Consider the following 10567-nt stretch of genomic DNA (forward strand, 5'->3'; position numbering starts at 1 on the left):
AGGGGAAAGACTCACTAAACATCACCATTGGGGGACAGGCCCACTATACATCACCATCGGGGGACAGGCCCACTATACATCACCATCGGGGGACAGGTCCACTATACATCACCATAGGGGGACAGGCCCACTATACATCACCATCGGGGGACAGGCCCACTATACATCACCATCGGGGGACAGGCCTACTATACATCACCATCAGGGGAAAGACTCACTAAACATCACCATTGGGGGACAGGTCCACTATACATTACCACTGGGGGGACAGACCCTCCATACATCACAATCAGGGGACAGAATCACTATACATCACCATCGGGGGACAGGCCCACTATACATCACCATTGGGGGACCGACCCACTATACATCACCATCGGGGGACAGGCCTACTATACATCACTATCGGGCTACAGACCCATTATATATCACCATCGGGGAACCGACCTACTACACATCACCATCAGAAAACAGTCCCACTATACATCACCATCGGGGGACCGACCCACTATACATTACCATCGGGGGACAGGCCCACTGTACATCACCATCGGGGGACCGACCCACTATACATTACCATCGGAGAACAGACACACTCTACATCACCATCCGGGGCCAGACCCACTATACATCGCTGGGCATTCCCGAAAGGGCATTAGTGAACCCGCTGGGTTTATTGCACAACTGTGGTAGTTTGTCACAGTCACCATCACTGAATCCAACTTTTATAATTGCAATTCATTGAGTTTTAATTTCATCAGCCTCTGTGCTGGGATTTGAAGCTGTTATCCTCTGAATTACGAATCCAGTGTCATTACCATCATTCATACATCTCTCAGCCCTATACCTCCTGGTGATGACTTGAAGGTGTCTATGTGCACCTGAGGGCAGCTTAATCCCCTGTGCTGGCAGCATCCTCTTTCAAACATGAGAATTCTTGATATCTCTTCAGGCAGTCAATCCTCTCAGAGCTAAACCAGTCCGTTCCCTATGAGTGGTCTAACTGTCCAGCTTCTGTCCCTTTCTTTCCCAATGTAAATATACATCTGTTTAATCAGCTCTGGCTGGGAATTACCTTTTGCAATGAATGAACAGCAACAAGTCCCCGGTTAGATCAGCTTTTAAAAATGAATTAAATACAGTGCCCAAAAAGTACAGAAGATGCTGATAAATACTGGAGTAGGCGTTTCCTACAGCCTTAAATAAAGAAGTGCTCATTCTGCAGATGTCATTTCACAAAATGTTGGTTTATCTTAGACTCATCGAATCGTACAAACAGAAGAGACCCTTCAGCCCATTGACTGTGTATTCGCAAAAACATACTCCGACCCACACTAGCCCCACTTTCCCACACTAGACCCATAGCCTTGACTGCTGTAATGTTTCAAGTGCTCAGACAAGTCCTGTCTAAAGGCTGCGTATTGCAGTCCTCCACCAATCTCTGGGTGAAAACAATCCCCTCCTGCCTTTCACTTTACGACAACGCCCCCTCGTTACTGACCCTACAACTAACCTCGTCTCTGTTACTGATTGTGCGGCCATTGCAAACAGTTTCCCCTCGTCTGCCTTCAGTGAAACCAATGTCTCAGGGAAGAGGCAGCTGACTATCCTCCAAAACAATCAAGTGTGTTTGGTTTTCTGTTACTAGCTGGACCAGGTCAGGGCTGACAGTATAAGAGCAAGATCGAATCTCCTGGTGTTATGATGTTCATGAAGCTTCACAGGGGCTAATGCAGCAAAATGTGGTGCCGTGGAGGTCTCAGGGCTGGTGGTATGTCAAAGGACAAGGTTAAAGGAGAAATGAGAGGAGAGGTTGGATGGAGAGTTCAAGAGTATTGGTGGGTCAGATAAGGTAATACAGAGGGCAGAATTGTCAGAGCTCAAATTCCTCAAAGGTTCATAGGGCTGGAAATGCCTGCAGGGGTAGGGGAGAGACAAGGTTAAAAATCACTCATGACCATTTAAAAGCAATGGTCTACAGTGCTGAGCCAGGAGCCAGTGTAGGTCAGTGAGCACAGGGATAATGGGTGAACAGAAGCCAGTGCAAATCGCTATTACAACTGATCAGAGCCCTGAAATACTGTGGATATTGCTAATTTATAATTCCAAGTGTGTTTTTAAAAGGAGGGCTGATGCAGATGTAAAATTAAGTGACTTTCCAGAGAAAGAGAGACCCGTGGAATATCCAAATAAAGAAAAACCCACTTCGTTTGCAGTCACAAGACATTCAAAAGAGCTTTCCTGACATTTAAATATGTTTGAAGCATAATCCCAGTTGTAATCCAGTGTTAATTTTTAAATCTTTAAATCTGAGATAGATTAACTTTTATGAAGGAAAGAGATCTGGGCCAAAGACAGGTCTAAGGCCCCAGATCAGCCATGAATCCATTGAATGATGGAACAGACTCGAGGGGCTGAATGGCCTACTTCTGTTCCAATATGTTCCAATGTAATGTAGAAACAGCAGCAAGCAATTTGTGCACAGCAAGATTCCACAAGCAGTAATTCAGTAGTGGCCAGATAATGTTTCTCTGATGTTGATTGAGGGATGAACTGTGCCCTTCTTCAAAATACTGTAGTGACATGGATTCTTTAATGTGTTTAACAGAAATGAGACCTCAGTTTAAAGTCTCACTGAAAGACAGCACTGCAGCACTCTCCCAGTACTGCACCAGAGAGCTGGTGCTATTTGGAGAAATTGAGTCATAGAGATGTACAGCATGGAAACAGACCCTTCGGTCCAACCCGTCCATGCCGACCAGATATCCCAACCCAATCTAGTCCCACCTGCCAGCACCCGGCCCATATCCCTCCAAACCCTTCCTATTCATATACCCCCAGCAGGTTCAGTGCAGCAATCAAGACGGAAATAGTATTCAAGGATATGAGAAAAATTGGTACAAAGCCATTCTGAGAGCCATTGAAAATGTGATGGGATGAATATCCTCCTCTCATGCTGTGACTGTGAAATGTTCAGAATACTTTGCGTCCCCTTCTTGCCGCCCCTGAGGTGGTGGGGGAGGTGTAGAGTTGTCCCAGCGCTGGCCACATTCTGTCACCTTGTCTCAGTGCCGGGCTGGCCCAGTACCACACAGCAATGCAGACACTGACAGAGACCACATTCGACTGATGTGTTCACTGCTGCTGAATGAGTTCTCACCTACAGCAACTGGCATCTTGTAACACAACCCAGCGAGTGCAGAGGGATCGATGTTATCACAGCCCTATCCCTGCTCTCCCCTGACAGTCTATCAGGGATGCCTGGATAGCAGCCAGAACTGTCATGCAAACTAGCAGGTGCTGGAGAAACTCAGCAAGTGTCGCAACATTTGCAAAGAGAGAAAAGCAGAGTTTAAGTCTAATATTGATGAACTTGTCTTGGAAGAAGTCCAGAGGCAGCTCTTAAGAATAAGCCTGAGCATGAAGGGGTTGTCATGTGAGGAGTGGTTGAGGACACTGGGTCTGTAGTCAATGGAGTTTAGAAGGAAGAGGGAGGGATCTCACTGAAAGGTACAGAATATTGAGAGATCTGGACAGAGTGAACATGGAGAAGATGTTTCCATTACTAAGGATGTGAAACTCATTGTCACAGAGGGCTGTGAAGGCCAAGTCATTGAGTGCATTTAAGACAGGGATAGATAGGTTAGTAAGGAGATCAAGGTTTACTGGGAGAACCCTTTTGAGATTCTGAGGGAGGGTCACTGGACCCGAAACCTTAAACTCTGATTTCTCGCCATGGACGCTGCCAGACCTGCTGAGCTTTTCTAGCAATTTCTGTTGTTGTTAGAGGGAAAAGGCAGGAGAATGAGATTGGGAAACATACCAACCACAATTGAATAGTGGAGCAGACTCAATGGGCCAAATGGCCTAATTTTGATCCTATATCTCACGGTCTTGTGGAAGAGGCCATTCAGCCCATCATGTCTGCATTGACTCTCAGAATGAGCATCATTAAACAACCCCAATCTGTCCAAATTCTCTTCATCATCAAAACTCTCTGCTCCAGGCAACATCCTGGCAAATTGCCTCTGTGTGCCCTCTTACCATATCCTAGTTCAGCTCCTGCACACCAGACAGAGCAAGCAACAATCCATTCTTTGAAAGGATTAACACAAAATCACTTCATCTTCATGCTGACAGAACTTGCTGGTTGGCTATGGAAAAGGAAATCAGGAAAAAAGCCACAAATCCTTCAGAAAAACAGGATCATGTGTCAAGGAAAGTGTAAGAGGTGGAGAAAGATATTTTCAACCATCCTGTCCTGTCCATGTTCTTACGACATGCCTCTGGAGCAGATGGGACTTGCCCTTGGCCTCCTAGCTTAGAGTGTAGGGGCTCTACCACTGCACTCTAGAGATAGAGCTAAGGAAAGTGATCAATACACTGCATCTGTAAAATGATCATGTTTATTGTGAGCACAAAGGGTATTGAAATTGTATTGATGCACTTCAGTGCAGAAGGAAGTTTGAAGTTTCAAAGGATTTGAAACGTAATTTTGCATAAAGAAAAATGTATTTCTTTGCACTTTGTGCAGAATTACATTTCAAATCCTTTGCCTTCAGACCATATTTGGCATGGAACGTATAGATTAAATATTAAGTGTTAGAATTACGTTGTGGCAACTATGATGAATGGAAAGGCAAGTTGAATTTGACTATAATTGTTTGAAATGGTTTGTTATGTACCTCCTAATAAATTTTCTCAGTAAAGTCGGAAGAGTTGGAGGAAATTAAATTATCCACATGCTTCGTGAGTGATTCCAAGACTTTTAATCTCCCTTGTATTTACAAATTTGTTTGATGTGTACTTCTAACAGCTCTTTAAGGGACTCACTGTCACAATTTGTCTAGGAATGCTCTTGGAAAAGTACCTCGAGGATGTTTCTTGCCACATTAAATACAAGCTGTTGTTGACTGTTGATGTCAATGTTCCTCGCTTTACCTTAAACTGCTATTCAGGTTTTATCCTTTACAACAATAATTAACATCCTAACTCTCTCTACAAGTTCACCTCACATGCTAGTTCCCCTCCAAGCCACTCATCATCCTGACTTGGAAATTCATCACTGTTCCTTCAGCATTGCTGGGTCAAAACCCTGGGTCTCCCACCTTAACAGCATTGTGGAGGGATCTGTCAACCGAATGTTCACTAATACCTTCAGGAGGACAATGAGAGAGGACAATAAATGTTGGCCCAGCCAGTGCAGGCCACATCCTTAAGAATATATTAAAGATCTCCTTTGCTGAATCAGCCGCATGGCATTGCTTGTGTCCCCTCCAGCACTTACACTCCACTCCCTCACCGTGAACAAGACTGAACACATTACTAATCAAAGGGCTGTATGATATGGACCTGGAAATCTTCAGTAGGTCCTCAACTCTGCATAATTACCTCCTGCTTCATGGTTCCCAACACTCTTACCACCTCTTGCCCTGTCAATCACCAACCACAACTCTCCCATGACCCTCCCTCTTATCCTTCCTCTATTTCCCCATGCCATCTCCAAATCCTCATATTCCAGAATTTCCTCTCTCTCTGTCGCTCCACCTCCTTTTAGACCCTTTTTCACACCCACCCCTCAAACCAAACTGTGAAATGGAGAAAAGCACGAAAAGGGGAACAGAATGCTGGGGAAAGGGCAGGGTGTGTTGGGGGACCTTTTCAGAGAGCCTACATACCCATTCTGGGGCTCAGCAGCTTTCTCCTGTGTTTGGAGATGCCGGTGTAGGACTAGTGTGCTTCCAATTAAACCTGTTGGACTATAACCTGGTGCTGTGTGATTTTTAACTTCTCCTGTGTTGACTTGGAGGTGCCACTGTTGGACTGGGGTGGGCAAGGTCAAAAATCACAGGACACCGAGTTATAGTCCAACAGGTTTATTTGAAACCACAAGCTTTCAGACCACCTCCCCCCCCCCACTCCATCCATCCCCCCACTCACCTTCCTCAGGCAGTTAGGAGGGGAGTGGGAGCTACAAAAGCTTGCAATTTCAAATAAACCTGTTGGACTATAACCCGGGTCGTGTGACTTTTGACTCTCTCCTGGATCAGACACTTCCTGGTGCCTCTGGTCCCCCAGATTTCAGGTCCCCTTCACGAACAGGCTGGCCAATCGTGAAGTGCATTGGGAGATTTTCCCAGTTTTAAAGGTGCAGTAACACGTAAAAGCTCCCTTCGTGTTTCAGCATCTCATTTACTTTGTTGTTTGGTGCCCCACACTGGCTAGACGTGCTAATTAGCAAGTCGACTGCAGCTCGCAATCACTTTGATGTTCACCCTCCTCTGTTTTGACACCTGTCACAGTATATTAGGTTTGCTTGGGTATTCCTCCCAGGGCTCTAGCACCTCACATTTCTCTGCTATTGAACGACCTGCTGTGATTGGGTAAACAGCCGGGCTTGTTTGACAACTGCTGACAGAAAAGCTGACTCTCAATTACAGCATCGTTTATGAACAAGTTGCTCCGCAAACCGTTTACCTTCCTGGCCTTTTTAAAAATAACAAGTTACACTTTGCTATTGGTGATACAAGGAGGGCCAACAAAGCCATGGTGTTTCTTTAAGATATCATGTTTCATTTAAAGGAAGTGCATGTAAAATCTATTGGTAATATTAAACTTGAGATTGCCACTTTTGTTAACTAAGGGATTGTGAAGTTTCATATTTGACTTGAATTTCTAAAGACAGCACAGCAGTTAGCACTGCTGCCATAGCACCAGGGACCTGGGTTCAATTCCATCCTTGGGTGATGTCTGTGTGGGGGAGGTTGCATGTACCCCCCTCCCCACCCACCCCCTGTGTCTGTGTGGGTTCCCTCCAGGTGCTCCAATTTCCTCACATAATCCAAAGATGTGCAGATTAGCTGGATTGGCCATGGGAAATGTGGGGTTATGGGTTAAGGTTGGAACTCTTTGGAGGGGTCAGTTGAGACTTGATGGGCTGAATGGCCTTGTTCTGCAATGTAGGGGTTCTATAATTTGTTGATTACACATGTCCATCAGCTCTGGTCTCATTGAACAACAGAACAGGCAGCAGGGACTGAATGGTTTTGTTCTTGTGACAACATGATGTAAAAAATGGCTTAGGGTGGTACAGTGGCTCAGAGGTTAGCACTGCTGCCTCACAGCACTAGGGTCCCAGGTTCAATTCCAGCCTCAGGCAACTGTCTGTGTGGAGTTTGCACATTCTCCCCATGTCTGCATTGGTTTCCTCCAGGTGCTCCGATTTCCTCCCACAGTCCAAAGATGTGCAGGTCAGGTGAATTGGCCATGCTAAATTGTCCATAGTGTTAGGTGCATTAGTCAGAGGGAAATGGGTCTGGGTGGGTTACTCTTTAGAGGACTGGTTGGGCCGAAGGGCCTGTTTCCACACTGTAGGGAATCTAATCTAATCATTACCAATGTTGGTGATATTTTCCTGGGTAGACCACTTACTTTTTTACTTGTTAATATTAGTCTCTAAAATTTTCCAAGATTTTAGAGTCATACAGTCATACAGCACGAAAACAGACACATTAGACCAACTAGTCCACACTAACCATGTTCCTAACTAATCTAATCCCACTTACCTGCATTTGGCCCATATCCCTCCAAACCTTTCCTATTCATGTACCTGTCCAAATGCCTTTTAAATGTTGTAACTGTACCTGCATCCACCATTTCTTCTGGCAGTTCATTCCATACATGAACCATGCCCTGCATTAAAATGTCTCCCTTATGTCCTTTTCAAAACTTTTTTCTCTTACCTTAAAATGCCCCTTTGTTTTGAAATTTCCCAATTTAGGGGAAAGGCCTTTGCTATTTGCCTCAGCTATACCCCTCAGGATTTTATACACCTCTATATGGTCACCTCTTAACCTCCGAGGCTCCAGCCTATTTTTATAACTCAAACCCTCCATTCTTGGCAACATTCTGGTCAATTTTTTCTGAACCCTCTCCAGTTTAATAATATCCTTCCTGTAACAGGGAGACCAGAACAGCACACAGTACTCCAGAAGAGGCCTAGCCAATATCCTGGACAACCTCAATACAACATCCCAACACCTATACTCAAAGGTCTGAGCAATGAAGGTTAGTGTGCTAAATACCTTCTTCACTGCCCTGTCTACCTGTGACGCAAATTTCAATGAATTATGTACCTGACCCCTTCGATCTCTGTGTGTTCTACAACAGTACCCAGGGCCCTACCATTAATCGTATAAGTCTTGCCCTTGCTTGTTTTACCAAAATGCAGTATCTTGCATTTATCCAAATGAACCTGAATCTGCCACTCCTCAGCACATTCAAGCAATTCATCAAGATCTCTTTGTAATCTGAGGTAAGTTTCTCCACTGTCCACTATATCACCAATTTTGGTATCATCCACTGACTTGCTAACCATTCCTCCTGAATTCCCATCCAAATCATTTACATAAATGACCAATAAATGTGAACCCAGTACCACTCCCCATGGAATCCCGCTGGTCACAGATATCCAGTCCGAAAAGTGAGCCTCCAACACCATCCTCTGTCTCTGATCATCAAGCCAATTTTACGTCCAATTGGCAAGCTCATCCTGAATCCCTAACTTTACTAATTAGTCTACCATGCAGAACTTTACTAAAGTCCAGATAAACTGGGTCTACCGCTCAGTCCTTCATCAATTGTCTTGGTTACTTCCTCAAAAAACTCAATCGAGTTTGCTTTGGACTTTTCAGAATGTGGGTTAAAAAATGGGAGGGGGTGGGGTGTGAGTAGATTTGAAAGAGACAATAACAATGGGAAGGAAAATGTTGTGTGGAGATTCACTTCAACAAAAAGTTACATTTATAAAGCACCTTTAACATGGCAGAATGTACTGAGATGCTGTGCAGGAGCAATGATCAAACCAAACCTAGGACAGAGTAAGATAAGAAGGCATTAGGGCTAGACATGGCTTGTTCAGTGGTAGTCATGACGTGGAGGTGCCACTGTTGAACTGGGGTGGACAAAGTTAAAAATCACACAACGTCAGGTTATAGTCCAACAGGTTTAATTGGAGGCACGCTAGCTTTTGGAGTGCCACTCCAGGTTGTGCATACTGCACAACCACCTGATGAAGGAGCAGCACTCTGAAAGATGGTGCCTCCAAATAAACATGTCGGGCTATAACCTGGTGTTGGGTGATTTTTATCTTTGTTCAGTGGTAGGTTTTTAAGGAATGATTTTATGGAGGCAAAAGAAGCAGAGTGGAAATCGGTGAAGGAAGGAACTTTCCAGAATTTAAGGCCTAGCCACCCATGATGGGTTAATTAAAGTGGGTGACGTTTGAGAGACCAGAATTAGAGAAGCACAGATCTTTTTATTCATTGATGGGATGTCAGAAGCGCTGACAAAGCCAACGTTTAATATCCATCCCTAATTGTTTTTGAAAAGGTTTGTTGGGTTGAAGGAGATGACAATGACAGAGAGGGCAGGTCACCTAGGGATTTGAAAACATGGCTGAGAATGTTAATATTGTGACAGGACGATGTACTCAGGAGATGAGATGGTGTAAGAACCACAAAACTGAGCTGAAAGTCGCAGGGTTTCAGAAAATGTTACATTTATAATTTTGGAGATGGACCCACCTAATGTTCTGGTGGACATGGCTGGTGGGGATTTGGTTGGAGTATAACAAACTAGGGAACTGGGTCATGCTGACACAGTCAGTCTGAGGGCTGATGGGAACCAAACATTTGCAGATCCAACCCTGTGGCCAAACACAAATATTGGAAGCATAAAGGGGGCAAATGGAAGTCATCTATTGGAGCCATGTTGGCCAATCACATAATGAATGGAGGGAGTTATGACCCTGCCAGTACCACTTGTCCACCCACCCACTCCATCCACTATCCACCACCCAGCAAACTGGCTAGGCCACTGAAAGGTGAAGAAAGAAGATGCCTTCAGCAAGAGGAGTTTTCTTTACTGTGGGAATTACTGAAGAGAGCAAAGGGATGGAAAACATTGAACTCAGTTGTATTTTGGGCCAACCCAATGCCTGACTCCATGCACACCAAGATCCCCCAAACCCTATTATTAGAAACTTCCTTTCTTTTTGGTGATGTTAACCGAGGGATAGTTGTTGGCCAAGTCACTGCTTGCACTCCCTGCTCTTGTCAGAATGCAGCCATTGGAGCGACACATGGCCACAGTGAAGGTTAAAGTTGGTAAAGAAGGAATTGGAGGCCATTCCGCCCCACAAAGCATTTATAAGATGACTGTTGATCGGTATCTCACCTCAACCTTCTGCACTTGTTCTACATCCATTAATCCCCTAAACTAACAAAGATCTGCCAATCCCAATCTTCAAAAATCTGACTGCTCCCCAGCTTCCATTGCTGTTTGGAGCAGAGAACACTTTTCCTGGTCTTTGTGTGGAATGATGCTTTTCGATATCACCCCAAATGGCCTGGCTTTAGTATGAACATGTTTCTTAGCTCTTGATTCCCTGTTTGCTTCAGAAGGCAGAGTCACTGAATATATTCATAAGACAGAGGTAGATCGATTCTTGCTCAGTTATAAGGCAGTGGATGGGTGTGTGTGCGTGTGTGTGGGGGGTGTGTGCGTG

Source organism: Chiloscyllium plagiosum, chromosome 27 (genome assembly GCF_004010195.1).
Source record: "Chiloscyllium plagiosum isolate BGI_BamShark_2017 chromosome 27, ASM401019v2, whole genome shotgun sequence".
NCBI lineage: Eukaryota > Metazoa > Chordata > Chondrichthyes > Orectolobiformes > Hemiscylliidae > Chiloscyllium > Chiloscyllium plagiosum.